At 38.0% G+C, this 16,211-nt stretch overlaps 1 protein-coding gene across 8 annotated transcripts in view; it reads right to left on the reverse strand.

Moving 5' to 3' along the window:
- The window catches only part of LOC111849650 (zinc finger protein 536-like), a 181,765-nt gene that overhangs the window by 85,465 nt on the left and 80,089 nt on the right, over window positions 1-16,211 (reverse strand). For 4 of the 8 annotated variants that reach the window (XM_023822713.2, XM_023822720.2, XM_023822714.2 and 1 more), the window contains one exon: window positions 8,930-8,996. The exons of the other annotated variants lie outside the window; for them this stretch is intronic. The gene's annotated coding sequence lies outside the window, so the exon portion shown is untranslated. The remainder of the gene's footprint in view (window positions 1-8,929; window positions 8,997-16,211) is intronic. 8 annotated transcript variants of the gene reach the window in all.

The raw sequence follows: 16,211 nt of genomic DNA on the forward strand, positions 1-16,211 counted from the left end.
ATTCATTTCATATTTTTAAAACATGGATATTCTTCCCCTGATGAAAGACTACCTAGTGATACAGGAACGGATATTCCATCTGTCTATCTTTTTGAAGCGACGTCTCTTTTTAACGATTTGTGTTTTTTTTTGTTTTTTTTTTGCTTAGCATTGCTTATCATCATGCCTGTGTTAGAATCTTAACACTGCATTTCTGTGTCACAGACCCTCTGATCAAAATTAGTTAAAATGGTTGGAAGGGAACAGATGTCAGAGTATGCTGACTGCCAGAAAGATTGAACAAAGCCAATCACAGCCTTCCTGTCCAAAGGCAATAAAGGGAAGACCTGAAAAAACAACCACTGACATTAATACCAAATGTGCTGCCTGTCAGTTCCTAAAGGGTTGCCGACACAGACAACCAGATTTTGTTGAAATAAATTGGTTAAATGATTGCAAAGGATGTGAAAAGTATAGAATGACTTTTCAAAATGGCAGTGAAACACAATCCTTCAATGTGATAGCACACTAAGTCCTCTCCCTTCAATGATGAGGTCATTTTCCCCCATCAGATGCAACTAAGTCTGAAAATCAAGCAGCCTTTTGTTACTGCCTATCTAACTTTAGAACATTAATGTATATAACGATGCAAAATTTATCAAGCCCCAATTATGTATCACCTTTACACACTATCAGAGACGAGGTGAATTTATCGCTAAGGCTCCAGGCACTGCTGAGAGTTTGGATGGTGTTTAGCTTATGTTGGAGAACATATAAGACACTTAAAAAACAGAAATGATTCTAGGAAGAATATATATGAAAATCCATAACCGTGTCTCTCTCTAAGTGAGAGAGATAATGGCAGTGGCTGAGCTGCTTTGTGGAGATCATGCCGTGAACAGCTGACGTGGGAGCTGCACGCGTAAATGTTTGTGGCAGAGTGCCATCCCACAACCCTGGCTATGCCTTTCAGCTCCACGGCAGTCAGGGTTAAAATCAAAAGGAGTGCCGGATCTTACAGATGGACACAAGGCGATAGTGACTGGCAAAGCGAGTAGCTCTTTAGAAATATTTGCACGCTGAAACCGGCGGCATCTCGTCGAACGTTGCCAATCCAATTGAGAATGTTTGTCATGACAAACAGAAAAGACCAAAAAAAGAACAGACCAGATGCCTTGACATGTGAGATTTCTGAAGAAGGCACTTTTTCTCTCTGAGCGTAGGTGGCTACATTCAGATTCTGGGTAAAAAAAAAATTATAATAATAAGTCTCCCATGGCTTCTCTGCAACTGTCATGGAACATGACACAGACACGAGATCTTGGTGATAAGATTCGGTGACCTTTACCATTAGTCACATTATAATCCTTACTCTGTTTCATGTGTTGTAACATGCTGGCTGTTCGTGACCCTGCAGCTTCAGACCAGTCTGTTAGCATTTAGCCATATGAGACGCAAACCATCTATCATATGAATGAGACAAATAAAATCTGGCTTGATTCAAACATCACACTGTGATTTAGGCACAAGGAAGAAGCTGACTAGAGCTTAAGGAATGATTTGTTATTGGATGGCAGTTTAGAATACACAATGCAAATGTGGTTGTTAAGAAACTAGTTTGAAATCTTGTTGTTTTTCTATTGCCTGATTTTCCCTGCAATATTGACTAGTACATAGTGTACAATGATTTTGGCTGTATACGTTGGGCACGATCTGGATCAGGATGCCGACCAGAATCGGTGACTGCCTGTCTTGCCGATGTGTGTGGCACGGTCAGACACGGTTGGTCCCCATTGGCTCTGTTTTGGCCAACTGAGCATGTTAAATCAGCATCAAAACTAGTTGGTGAAACCAAGTTCTTTGATTCGGTTGTATGAAAAGCCATCATCTCTAATGGTGTTGGTGTGTCCCAGTGCAAATTTACACAATCGACAGGGGCTGATCACTTGTGGACCTCAGTCGCTGCTACTGTAGTGGTGTGCACTCAGCTTTAGGGACAGTATCAAATAAGTTCTGGACCATCACAATCTCTCAGGTTCATTACAGTAACAGAAATTCATTATAATTCAAACTGAGGACAAAATAATCTGTCCCTGCTTGACTTACTTACACCACTGTTGTAATTTGATCTACTGATCTACTAGATGCCTTACTTTTATTCTTTTTTTTGCTCTAATAGGCATTTTTTTGCAACAATAATCTCATATAATTTTCCCATCACTTCGCTGGGAGACAGACACAACTTCAAGAAAGACCAATCCACTTTTTCCCCAGGCTACAGCCTCTAGCTCATTCTGGAGATCCCTAGACATCCCCAACCCAAATGGGATTTTGTCCTGGGTCTTCCCCAGGACCTCCACCCTGTAGAACATGCCAGGTAGAGCTCCTTTGGGAGCTGACCGGGTGGGATCCTGGTTAGATCCCCAAACCACCTCAGGTGGCTCTTCTCAATCTGAAGAAGTGAGGTTATGTGTTGAGGTCCATGAACCCCTCACTCTGTGATAAAGAATGAACCTGACCAGCCTATGGGAAACAAACCTAATTTCACTAACTAGTATCACCAGCACTTACTTATATTCCCCGATTATTTATTTATTCATCCTTCGCTACATTACATGCCGTTTCTGACTGTAGGTAGACAGTCTAGTGTAGGGGTCACCAACCTTTTTGAAACTGAGAGCTACTTCACAGGTACTGAGCCATACGAAGGGCTACCAGTTTGAAACGCCCTCCTAAACTTATCTAAACTTCATGTATAATAAACATGTTTTAAATGCTTTTTTAGATATTGTAATTTTCAAATCTATATAAATGCAAATGTAATTAAAGAAGAATAGCACCAGGATAAAATTAAATTTTAGACGCTGCTCACTGGTGAGTTTTGCTATTTTTAGAACAGGTCCGTGGGCAACTCATGTGGTCCTTGGGGGCATCAAGGTGCCCGCGGACACCATGTTGGTGACCCCTGGTCTAGTGTAAAAAGTATGGGTAAAAATCCATGTGTACATTATTGCATATTGCCTAGGATTGTCTTGCATATAGCTTGTTATGCCGAGGGCCCAACCATCAAGACAAATCCCTTGTATGCTTGGCAAATGAAGATCTTTCCTATTCTGATTCTGATTGCATTCTTGACCATGTTCTTTCAGTCATTACTCATAGCCCATGACCATAGGTGAGCATTGGGATGTAGATTGACCAGTAAACAGCAAAGCCTCATCGTACAACTTAATAATAATAATCATTCAAGTATAACATTCTCATTTAGTCAGCATATCTATCTCAGAAGTAATAAGGTCATATAGTTGTTGCCATAATCACACATTATTTGCACAACTTCAGAACATGTTCGGCTGGACTATTACAAATCAGGTGTAATATTCACTGCTCAATTGAAATGAGGCAAAACTAGTCTACGACGTGAAAACTTTATTTGATTTCTGCTGCCAAAATGCTTCCGCAAAGGAATACAAATTATTACCTGATGGATTTTTATTTTTAAAGGGTCTGAAATAGCTCCCCCACCCCCACCCAAAAAAAAAATAAAATTTACGCGCTCAGTCAATCAATCCTATAGTGGCAAAGGAGCAGATGATCGCATCATCGTGTTAGTTTGCCTGACTGGCTCGGCACAAAGAAGGTGGGAACACACTCGCAAGCTGGGATGTCAGCACTCGAAAAATCAATCACCATCTGGGCTACATTTTCTGAAGAGGAGAAGGGAAGCTTGTGTGCCGTCGTATTCCAGGCATGAGTACCTGGCAGTGCTGTGGGAACTGTCCTAATCAGCCAGCAAATCAGCACTGTCCATTGTACTGCAGCCTCAAAATAGCCGTTTGCTGTACTCTAGCCTCTCAAAGCCTATAGGCTTATGCCTTGACCATGACTGAACTGCTGAACTTGCTTAACACAACATTGCTGCCGATTCCTTTTCGCTAACTGCATGATTAGTCTTGTTTATTATTAATAAACATATTTTAGAGTTAATGGAACAGATGTGTGATTTATTTTTCAGAAGGGGCAGTAGAGAATATAATTCTGATGTAGAAACTGTTCTTTTCAGTTAGACAGCTGCATGAAAGATACCACCTAAAGATGAAATAAGAAGAAGAACAGTGAAGTTACACTGGAATGTAACAGGGGAAAAAAGAACAATTAACAGTAATTATACAGGAAATTGTCCCTTTCATTCTTTTTTTCTTAAGAAACATTCTTCAGTGTCCTGGTGATTTAAAAATGTATTTTTTTTTTTTAGTTTAATGCCAGGAGCATTTAAGTTTGGTCCCCAACTGAAAAAAAGTTCCTGGGGACAAGGACATCCTTCAAGGTATTCATTTGATAAAAAAAAGTAAGCAAATCGAAATAATAAAACAAAACACTGAAGAGAAAGGTAAGGTTTGGAAGATACGTGTTTGTCACACAAATAAAACATGTGATAAACATGAAAAAGGTCACCTAAATTCTTATTTAGAGGACATAACCTGCCCTGGCATGAAAATGTTTAATTTAAAACAGTAGCTGAGGATTCATCCTTCCAGCTGCTTTCAAATCAGATAACAGGAGTTTCATTTCTTCATATATGCATGTACACACAGACACACACACACACATAATATACATACATACATACATACATACATACATTTTACATTTATTAAATACATACATTTATTTTACATTGTGGGGACCATTTTTCAGGTCCCCACAAAGATCTGTGAATGCAATCAAGTAAAACAGTAAAAAATGCCAAAAGTCTCGTATTTTGTTTGATTACTTATGGTTAAGGTTAGGGCTGGGTAAGGGTTAGGGTCATCATGTTGGGATTAGAGTTTTCTATAGCAATGAATGGAGAGTCCCTACAGAGGTATAATTACAACCCTGTGTGTGTGTGCGTGTGTGTGTGTGTTTTAGCTGAATTCTCCTCCAAAGCTGTCATTTGTTCTTGCTATGTGTCACGTGTATTTCCTTAAACATATCATAAAGCAAAAATGGGTTGAAACCATATTGAACTAAATGCTAAGTAAGACTGAATTTATGGATGAAGAAAACCTACTACAATTTAATGTTTAAATCAGTCTGACAATCAATGTATCACTATATCAATGTATCTGATAATCAGTTTATCACATCACTCTGATTATCAATTTCGGGTGTTTGAAAACATGCTTTATATCCTAAAAAGAGACACACTAAAGAAAGCTGATTGAATCCATTCCATAGTTACCAGCAACATTTATAGCGGAGTTTTATAATGCTACATTATCTTTAAATCAGTATTTTGCAATATGCTAGCTTTGTCATTATTTTTAAAAGAAGCAATTCTTTAGAGTAACAGTTTAACATTTTTGTTTATATGCAATTCTGTGTCCTTTATAACATTTTTCTTCCTCGGGAGTTTGCAATTTTTTATGGATGTGTTTTGTCAAATCACTACTCCAATCCAGTGAAAACTGGTGAAGGTGATCCAAGAAAATTGTTTCAATAGGAAATCAACATACAAATAATATAGCATAAACAAAATCTAGAGACAATGCTTAGGTTCAGTTGTTCACTGACTGAGACTAAAAGCAGATATACAGATGCAAAATAACCATATATATATCCCTACCTAGACATAAAAACTGGTTCCAAGTCCCATTGATCCCCACTGTATATAATTCTGCAAAGCCTGCAGTGTGCATTGTGTTCCGACTTTTCAAAACTGGCACAGTATTGTCCTTAATACCTAATTATTATTATTATTTCACTGCTACGCTGACACTTTTTTTCCCCAAAGTGATTTACCATTTACCCATTTATACAGCTGGATATTTTTAATGTAGCAATTTAAATTATGTACCTTGCTCAAGGGTACAACAGCATAGCCACGCAACATTTCGGGTTAGAAATCCATGCCCTTAACCACTGAGTTACCTCCTGACCTACATCTTTTATTCTGTCTACAGCATAAACGGTCTATAAGCACAATCCACATTTAATTGTGGTAAAAGATGGCTATGTGCATGTCTAAAGTATTGGGATTTTTTTATCATCTTCTAAATGGTTTGTGGAGAACAATAGAAATCTGAGCAAGGTTGATTTTAACAATGATTACATTATTTCAATGCATGCAGTTAAATAACCACAAAAGATTTCATATCCTGAGTTGTGCTCTCTCTTCATTTTTGGTGTTCTATTATAATAATTTAAAATTAGTTATAGTAAGATTATACAGGCATTAATATATAATATATCTCTATAGTATGCAGCGATGGTACCGTACCAAAGTCTAAAGAATAAAAGGTACATGGAATAGAAAATGTGCCTGACAACTTAACATCCTGAATCAACATTAGGAACAACTAAGTTTTGGTAGATCATCAAAAAGTTATTCATCATTTCATGCAGGAAATCCTCCTACACAAACACAGCCCTGACATTTTATAAACAGCCTAAAAATCCCAGGGCCAATCCAATTCATACCCTATTAGTGATGGGTCACTCCTTCTTTTGCGAGCAGCTGAAGTGGCACAGTCTTACAGCCGTCATCCTCTGCCATGCAAGCCAGTGCGCGCTGGCTTTAGACTTTCCTAGCTGACCACAGCAAATACAGCCAGTCGCCACAGTCGCTCAGATGTTCCCATCAGATACACCCTTTACCATGTCATTGTTGTTGTTATTATTATTATTATTAGTAGTAGTAATAGTAGCATCAGTAGTAGTAGTATTAGTATTATTAGTATTAGTATTAATAGTGGTAGTAGTAGTATACTCAACTAATACTTAAGTAATGTTTCAATCAATACTTAAACTTTTATGCTTAAGTAAATAAATGAACAAGATAATTTATTTCTTTTTTGTTTGTTTGTTTTTAATTTTTATTTTGCACAAATTAGATTATGGCGTCACACCCAAGACACCCCTTCCTGCGGTGTGAACCATAAATGCATATTTTCAGAGCTTGTTTTACGCTTATCGTGGCACATTTCTGCAGGTACCTGCAGTTTGCATGCTTGGATTAATCAAACTTTATGCATAAGTTACCGAATTTGACTAAATTGGTTTTATGAGGGTAAGGGGGAGGGGGGTTATTCTGATTACCAAAATAATTTGAACTTGCAGTGAACTTCCTTCGAGAAATACAACTGCATTACATTACGCCGTACAATTATTCACTTCATCGCCAGATGAGCAGTATATTGTACTCTCCCTCATATTTTAGCACATTAACTTTGCGTCATCCTCTGGAGAGCAGATGAAGTTTAAATCCAACGGCTGTCTTTAGAATTGAGGTTTGCTGGCCTCCTTTTTAAAATATAAGTACATATACTGTAAATCAACAGAGCTCTGTGTAGCCAGTATGAACATTTTTCCTAAACTGTATCCACATCTCATCATCACGTTTGCGCTGTTTTATTGGAGTCTTTTCGGCAGGTTTACAAGTGCAGGCATTACATAAACAAATCCTCATGGATGTGTGTGTGTGGGGGGGGGGCACAGCAAGCCACAGCAGAAACACAGCCTGGAGCGTTAGAAGGAACAGTGTAACTTTAAGGATCTGACCCACCTCTGCCATGGTGGCACTTATGAGATTAAATTGGAATTAGCCATGCTACGTTTACACAGGCCTCTCTCTGCACGCACAGACGTCAAACAAGGGCAGTCATCCACACTTATCATCATTATCATTATCACCCCACAGACTGAATCATGTGTACAACAGGACCATGCTACTGGATGAGAATATGCTACAGACATTGGTCTTTATCCAACCCTTTATATTCTACTCTCTCTCTCTCTCTCTCTCTCGACTACCTGTTCATACCCTCTGTCCTCTCTCACGTTCCCCCTGTTGCCTGGAAACAGTCTGCTGAGCTACAGGTGGTGAAAGTGAGCTCTCATGTCAACCACCTGTAATCACCTGCACTGGAATGACCTCATGTCGTAACCCTTCTGACCTCTGACCTCACTGAGAAGTGCTGGTTTTGGTATCAGATGCACAGGTAGCACTTGGAGTGTGACTCAGTGCTATAAGCGCCACATTTGCCCTGATTCAGGAAACCACACATTTCATTCCTTTCTTTGTGCAAAGGAGAATGATTCTACACTCCTTAGCTATGGAAAAAAGTGCATGATTAGGAGCTAAGCATTTATGATGTTTTTCCCCCATGAAACAGGCCAGGGGAAAAAAATAAAACTAGAAAAAAATAACATTATTAGAATTTGATATGTTGTTTGGAGATTGGAATGAAAAAGTTGCATTTTCAATAAGGGTTTCCAGAACACAGGACTTAATTAATTGACTAGGCAAACTGTACTGAACGAGGCCTAACAGAAGATCTTTTAAAAATGGTCTGTTTGAAAGTATTGACTGCACACTCTTACAGGGGGCTGTTTCAAAATATGTTCTATTCTCTCTCTCAGATTACAGAGTATACATGCAACTGACCTGCTATTATTTTTCAACTAGGTACATTAAAGACTATTCATTCACTTTCTTTTCATTCAACAGCTAATGTTTGACAGGTTGATTGAACCGGATCGCACTAGTGAACTAGCATAAAAACGGAGGACTGAAAAATAATTAGAATTACAATTACACATGATAGCCATTCTCTGTCTCGAATATACACAACCAAAGATCAGACTGTTTTCTGAGTAAGTACACCGACCTACCCTCTAATGGCTGTGCTCACACTGAAATGAGTCGTGTGCAATACGAAATCAGTCACACGTCTAAACTAAGATCAATCGTGTGTAGATTATGCATGATTAGAGTGCAAAGCTGTTGGAACAGGTCAGATGCAAAGAGCAAAAAAGAAATAATTGTAATAATGAAAGAAATAACAAGTGCCCTTCTCGCTTATATTCTCCCTGTTGAATACATAAGATTCCGTATGCTGTTTTAGGCTGTTAGAGCTGAAGATAATAAACAAACTGTGAGATCTTATTACGGGCAACAAACACTTACCATATGTTTGGACAGTTTTGATTTGGCCAGATAAGATGTTCTTGAGCAGGCTTTTCCCACCTGTTGCCTGTCAACACATTACAGACATGAGGTGTATAAAACTCAGTAAAGACAGTTTCCTGAAAGGAATGAAGTTTCACTGCTCAACAGCAAATGACATAAACATTCATATCTGCATCATCATAAATAAAACTATACCAATTGTAGACAATGTGAATTATTGTTATTATTATTTATTATTATTATTATTACTTCAAAAATCTAAGCAGTTAATTCCTTTCCATAAAATGTATAAATGACATTGTTAACTTTTTTTCCTTTTTAAAGATTTGCAATTATTTGAGTAAACAAAAATACTTTACACTGTGATACAAAGATTCAAAAACTCTTTTTTTTTTAAGTCTATGAAAAGTGAATTACATTCATTTCAGGCATACACCTAAGTGCACTGACCAAATTAATCTTAAATACAGCCATAACACTCATACTCTGATTGAATGCAAATCAGACAAGTAATAAAAAATAAAATAATAATAATAATCTAAAAGAGCATATTTCTTGTAGTGCAAATTAACAGTGTCACATTCAGAAACATTGTTTGTCAAGGATCCGGGCGGCTCGGGCACGGGAACGAGTAGCCACAGCAGGGGCTGACCCTGACATTGTTAGAGTCCACATATTTTTATTATTAGTGTTGTTGTTGTTCCTATAGGAAGAACTCACTCTCATACACACACACACACACTAACACACAAACACATACATACATATACGAGTGGAAGATACTTTTCTTTTGGTGGACCTCAACAGGATGTTGGTACATTTTAATAAAGACACTATAATGGCACACTATTATTAGATCACATTAATCATTATGGTGCCAAAGGCAGTGACAGCAATGCCAAGAAGGATTGAGAAAGCTAGTAATGGGTATAAATGAGCCATCATGTGACAAAGGGTTTTTCTCCTGAGAAAGTACAGTAGGAGCAAAACCAATATAAACCAGTTATCAATGAAATCTGAGTAACTGTACATTACATTCCAATACAAGGATCACACAAAAGGAAGACCCTACAAGTACAGAGACCTGGGCTGGTGTGCAGCAGGTGTATCAGACACATCTCTGTTATTCTGAACAGTGATAAACAGCAATATATCTCTCATCTACCGAAATATGGCGCTGGAGTTCAAGCAATGACCCAAACAACTAAAAAGCAAGTAATTAGAAATCACACTCAAGGAGTTTGGGTAAAATTAGACAAGATTCACCTATAAAAGATAGAGAGTAAAAAAAAAAACACTCTATCTAAAGTTATATCATCACCCTCTGCTCAGTAGAATGTCACTCATACTATTCACTCTTCGCAGAGTGAATCGCAGGACCCCAAAAACCTAACAGCTCCTTCACAGACAACAGTTCTAATTTCACAGGAATATATAAGGGTCCCTTTAGTATGGTTCTTTATTGTTTTATTATAATAATAATAATAATAATAATGACAACAACAATAATTTTCTGCCTTTGTTTTCACTACACAGTAAATTTGGCAGTATTTTTGAATATGCCTTTTTTTAACAATTCATTGTTAATTGTTCTGTTATTTTAGTTTGCACGTCTTTTGCCCCTGTTTCCGCCGGATCAGTATTTCATTAATTAAGAATATCAGACCTGACCTTTGCATTAATTACCTCTAGCTGCCCGAAAGCAGCTTTGTACTGTCACCTGACGGTGCTACACACGTCCAGCTTTCCATTTCCAGATACGTTCAGAAGGTGTTAGAAGAGAGAGTGAAAAGTATAGCGGATAAAAAACAACATGTCCTTTAAAATGTCAAGTGGTGATTTACTCAAATTTAACAGCACAAAAAAGTTATGAAACATAATTGAAAGTCAAATTAGAGTGAGAGGAAACCTTCCTTTCCAAATTTAGATGATGTATAAAAGCCACAAGTGTATCTTCTGAGTGAAGTGTCACAGAATAAATCCTAATGAAACATTAGGTTCTAAGTTCATCTGGCACTATGAAAAAGGAGAGAAATGATTACAGTATTTTAATAGATTCTTTCTATTAAAAGACCATTTTTAGATTTTCCAAAAAGGACACGTTTTATAACAACTCGACACCTTGTTGACGTGACTGCTGATGTGTGAAACGCTCATTCATTTTGAAAAGCGGATAAAACTTTGTGACCATATAAGGCTTGACCCCACTGTCAGACAATAATGGCCTTGTTGTTAAATTGGCACAGCCTTTCAGCGGCAGATCCTTCAATAGCAGGGCTCAACAACGGGGCGTTTTTCTCATGATCAGAAATAAAATGACTAGTGTCATTAGTCTGGATCAGAATCAGATATTATGTGTACTATTGTTTTTTTTGTTTTTTTTTCCCAACATCACAATGGAAATTTAATGGATTTCCATTTTTCAGTATGTTACACAAAGGTAAGCTTACATTTATAAGACCTCACGTGAAGGTCAAGATCCACTTGCAAATTCCATGCTGAAGATAAAAGGGCATTTCTCTGCAGTGTACCTGTTTGGAGGCTCGTGTTCTCGCGGTTGTCAAAGGGACAAAGTATCATACATTCTTTTAATCTGAAAGTTTACCTTAATCTAGGAAACAATGAGTAAATAGTGTAAATAATGTGCATTACAAACTGCTGCAAAAGCACAAATAGTTTGTGCTTGAATCATAAGATCTGTAGGTCTATTAAGCTGCAATTCTGCAAGACAAGAAGTTTGTGTTTGTGCAATGGAAATTATACGAGAGGAATACTCTTCTTGCCGTACCTATTATTATCACTATCATATAATTCATAAATTTTCTTCACTGGGCAGGTCCTAACTCAGGGAATGTGGGTACTTGACCTGTAATGGGAAACATTACCACCCCGGTTGCATGTTAACAAACAAGTCTCCGTTCACATTAACAGTGGTGAAAATTAAATTTGAGCTCTTTGTCTGTCAATGCCCTACCCCAACAACGGCCTTTTTCTTTCTTTTTTTTTTTTAGAGCACAATGGAGTCATTAGGGCTCTCTCTTCATTACTTCAAAAAACAATCATTAGACACCAGAGTATATACGTAATTAGAAAATCACTTCCTTTGCAATCCTGGCTAAGTAGTTTACATACTGTAATTACAGGGACAAAATCAATTTTTAATCATTTCACTGATTGGGCTCATCAGCTCAGTAGGAACATTGTATCCTGCTTGTTGTGCAAAAGTAACATCTGGGCTAAAACAATTACCCTTTTGTGTTCCTATTCAAAAAAGCTTTCTGCAAAAACGACCGCCGCCATAAAATCAAATTGCAGCCATCGTTTTGCCCTTGAATAGCGTACAGTGGATCCATTTAAAAGCATTATGAATCGATACACTGCATTATACTATTTTCAAGAAGCTACATATTGCCCTTCGCCATTAAATGTGTTTATTAATGCTTTGGATCTGTCTGTTGTGTTTTTCCTCCTGTATTTTGTTTTATCATCTACAGTATGCTAACTTAACATTTATTTAAAAGTTTCCTTTCTTAGGAATACGAGTTAATAAAGCAATGGTATGCAATACTGTGTGACATTTTTACAAATATAATACAGTAATTCATTTCCATCATACTTTAATTTATTTCTTATTTAGTAAAGATCTGACCTCTACCTCTGCGAAGACCGCAAATTAATCAAAATTTGAAAAATTGATCGTGCGTGATGTATGCAAATTACAGTCGCTTCTGTTTCTGTGATCAATAAGGTTAATTAAAAATGTGTTTTATTGCACTTTTGCTGTTCTGACATGCTCTTCACGCTGCCACTGTGAATGAAAATGCATTAAAATGACAGTAAATTTTAAAATACAATTTTTCACAGGCCCAGGACGTAATGTAACAAGGCGACAGTACACAGGTAGACAATAAGCGGAATTTTTAAGTCAAATTTTAAAGCCAAAGCAAGATTTGAAAAATAAACAATGGAAGTTTATTATACTATTGTGAGTTCTTTCATTAATCAGTTTCAATAACTGGAGGTCTGTTTGGCCATTCAGGAGAACTGATTGAAAACAGTCCACTGAAGATCTCTACCAGAGACAAACGTGGTTAAAGTTTCAGTGATAGTGTACAGATTACTGAGGGACGCTTTTGGAAATTATTATTATTCCCAAAATGCTCTTTTGTGATTTGCTTTGAAGGGGGAAGTGCTTGAATGTGTGGGCTGCAGAGGGGTTTTTGCTCATTTAAAAAGCTTTCCAGTTACACAATTAGTAGGGAATGTAGGGCAGCTTCCTTCGTGTTCCAGTCAGTCCTGCCGTAAAGAAGAGGAGGCTTTTCTTCCTCTCTACTCATGTACAGCAACAACAAGAAAAAAAAAAGAAAACGTGCACAGGCTGCTGGCATTGACACTCACCCAGGCCGAACGCAACACGACGTGGGCGGGCGACGTCCAAGTACGCACTACAAAACAGCGAGCGTATTGGCGCCAGTCGTCTGAAAACAGTGATGGGTCTCAATGCAAGGCTCGGGGCCCTTCTCTTGGACCCTCCGTTCTTTGCCCACGACTTTGCATTTATCTGTGACTCGGCTGATTAGCTGGCTTTGGGGGCCCAAGTCCAAAAGGCCCAATTATGACTTTGATTGTGTTTTTGAGCTGAAGTGATTTTATATTGTTCGTCCTTCAGATTGTCCTCCTACGATGGGCTGGTGTTAAACGTAATAGTTTAATGTGAAAAAAAAGTCCAAGTGCCATCTGTTTGCCTGTGGATTTCCAGTAATCGCTCTTGACTGATTACACTGATGACTATATGAACCTCTTAAATAATTATCTGGCAATGAAAAAATTTTAAATAATTATCATTAACTCCATCGCAACTGCAGCTGTGCCATCTTGACTATAAACAGCAAATAGTGTTTATCCTTCTTCTCTTTAAAGATGCCTTTATTGGTTTTAAGTAATTTAATTCCAGGTATTCCATTAACCAAACATGTTACTGCAAATGTTTTTGTAAATCTGACGTCACGACCATAAAAAGAACATATCTACACACACAGGATAGAAAATGGGTAGTTGCAGAAATTTATATTCAGCTGCTGTATTTTTCACAAGCTTCTGAACAGTCAATGAGGGCAACGGGCTCTTTTAAGGGTGTTTGTGGTATGTGTGTGTAAGGACTGACATGTAACGGGTCAGACACGGCCTCCCTACGGCAATGTCCTTAAATCCAAGGACCCAAAAATGCTGATGAAATTTCTACACACCAGTGTGACCGAAGAAGCAGTGTTAAAAAATAAAGTTTAGAAGTAAAGCATAATTATTACTCCTGCAATTTTACCCTGAATATCACACAGTAATTTCTCTTATAATTCAAGTACAGTACTAAGACAGTATTCGAACATCCAGGCTTAATCAGTCAGAGCCAATGTAGGCAAAACCTCCAAAGTGTCATACTCATAATCTCCCGTCAGTCTAAGTAATGTGGATGTATTGCCACAGGCTTGGAGAATAATGGGTGCACCTGTTTACTGTGTCACCTTTTTTGTAATTGCCTCCTTGAGCGACATTGGAGGAGTTAAAAAAGTATCAAATCAGACCATGTTTCAAGTGCAATTGTGCTTTAAAGACTGGTAAACGAAGGCCAGCGATACAATGCTTGTTTCTTGGTTAGAGAGATGAACAAGTTCTACAGTTATTACACCTGTCAGTTTGCCTTAAAAGAATTAAAGTAGGTGTTTCCTATTGCCATCGTATATACATCACAAATGAAGGCCACGATCAACACTTTCAGTCCCACCTTCACAAAACTCTGAGTGTGTGTGTGGGGGGGGGGGAGAGGGGGCAATTTGCCTTATCAAGGCCATTGTAAATCCAGAGGACAAAGTAGGAACAGAACAATATTTTGGCAGTCATAAACTATGTCATGCAACTCTTTGTCGCTGTATAAATTTCTGTTTATCACTCCATAAAATCAATAATGCATTCGCATAACTTTCCCAAAATGGCATTTGATTGGCAAATACGCAATCTGTGGACTGTAAAGTGGAGCTATCTGCTCTGCAGTGCGACAGAGTTTCTCCCTGTTGACTGAAATATCTCTGATCCTGGAGTAAGAAACTCGAACCCGGGACCCACACAAGCACTGTATCCTGTGTAAAAATAAACTATCCCATGCCCCTCAAACAGTCCATTGGGTAGGGTAACTCTTAGCATGCAACACGGTCCCCCATACCCCAATAAACCCCAAAGACCTCCCCATAGCACTTCTCTACATCCTACTATATTCACCCTGATCATCCACTTCTAATTCAAATACATGCATGGCCCTACCCCCCACATTCAGAACAGGCATGGCAAATGTCCACAAAACATCACGCTTAACGCTGTCCACAAGACCTCATTGTTAATAGTGCTCACATTCCCTCATACTTAACATTGTCACATAAAACCATCCACAATAAGTCATTGTAAATGCTGCCCACCATTCCTAACACTCACTTAACTGTCCACAAACCCTCATAGCTAACACAGTCAATTCAACACTGTCAACAAGCGCACACACCTAATACAGTCAACAACACTTCCCGCAGACCTTCACACCTAACACTGCCACCAACACTGTCCATAAAACCTTACACCTTCACACGATACACATAACCTCATGGTCAACACTGTCACACAACACTACTCACAAACCCTCAAACCTAATACAGTTACAACACAGTCTAAAGAACCTTAAACTTAATCCTGTCCAAAAAAATCTCCAAGTGCCACCACCATTGTCTCGGACATGAACATCTATCTGGCAGACTAACATCCATCTGGCTATGTGCATAGAAATGATCAGTCTGCTATGCTTCTGTTGACTCTGTTGTTTTCCTATAATTAGTTTTTTTTTCCTTGTATAACTGCATTCAAGGTTATTTTGAATCACACAATCCCCCCCTCCACCCCCAAATTAATCTGAGCCAATCCCTTATGAATGCACCTTGTTTTTTTCCAAAGCTTTTTTTAAAATTTATTTTCATATTATATTTTCCGCACTGAAATGAATCCAAACACGCAGAGAGAAAGTAAATCTAAATAATTTCTTGATTTTCTTTTGTGATATTGCTAAGACTAAACACTGAGGTAGCATGAACACGCCACTCGCTTGTAACCATTTCGAATACGCTAACTTTGCAATTCTTCAAGCCTTTCCTCTTAATAAACAAACCTCATTCCTGCCAGGGCTAGTTGTGCCAAATCCCTACAAGTTGCACAGAATATTGGCCATTTGCAACATTAGATGTCATTA

The sequence above is a fragment of the Paramormyrops kingsleyae genome, chromosome 13 (genome assembly GCF_048594095.1).
Source record: "Paramormyrops kingsleyae isolate MSU_618 chromosome 13, PKINGS_0.4, whole genome shotgun sequence".
Lineage (NCBI taxonomy): Eukaryota > Metazoa > Chordata > Actinopteri > Osteoglossiformes > Mormyridae > Paramormyrops > Paramormyrops kingsleyae.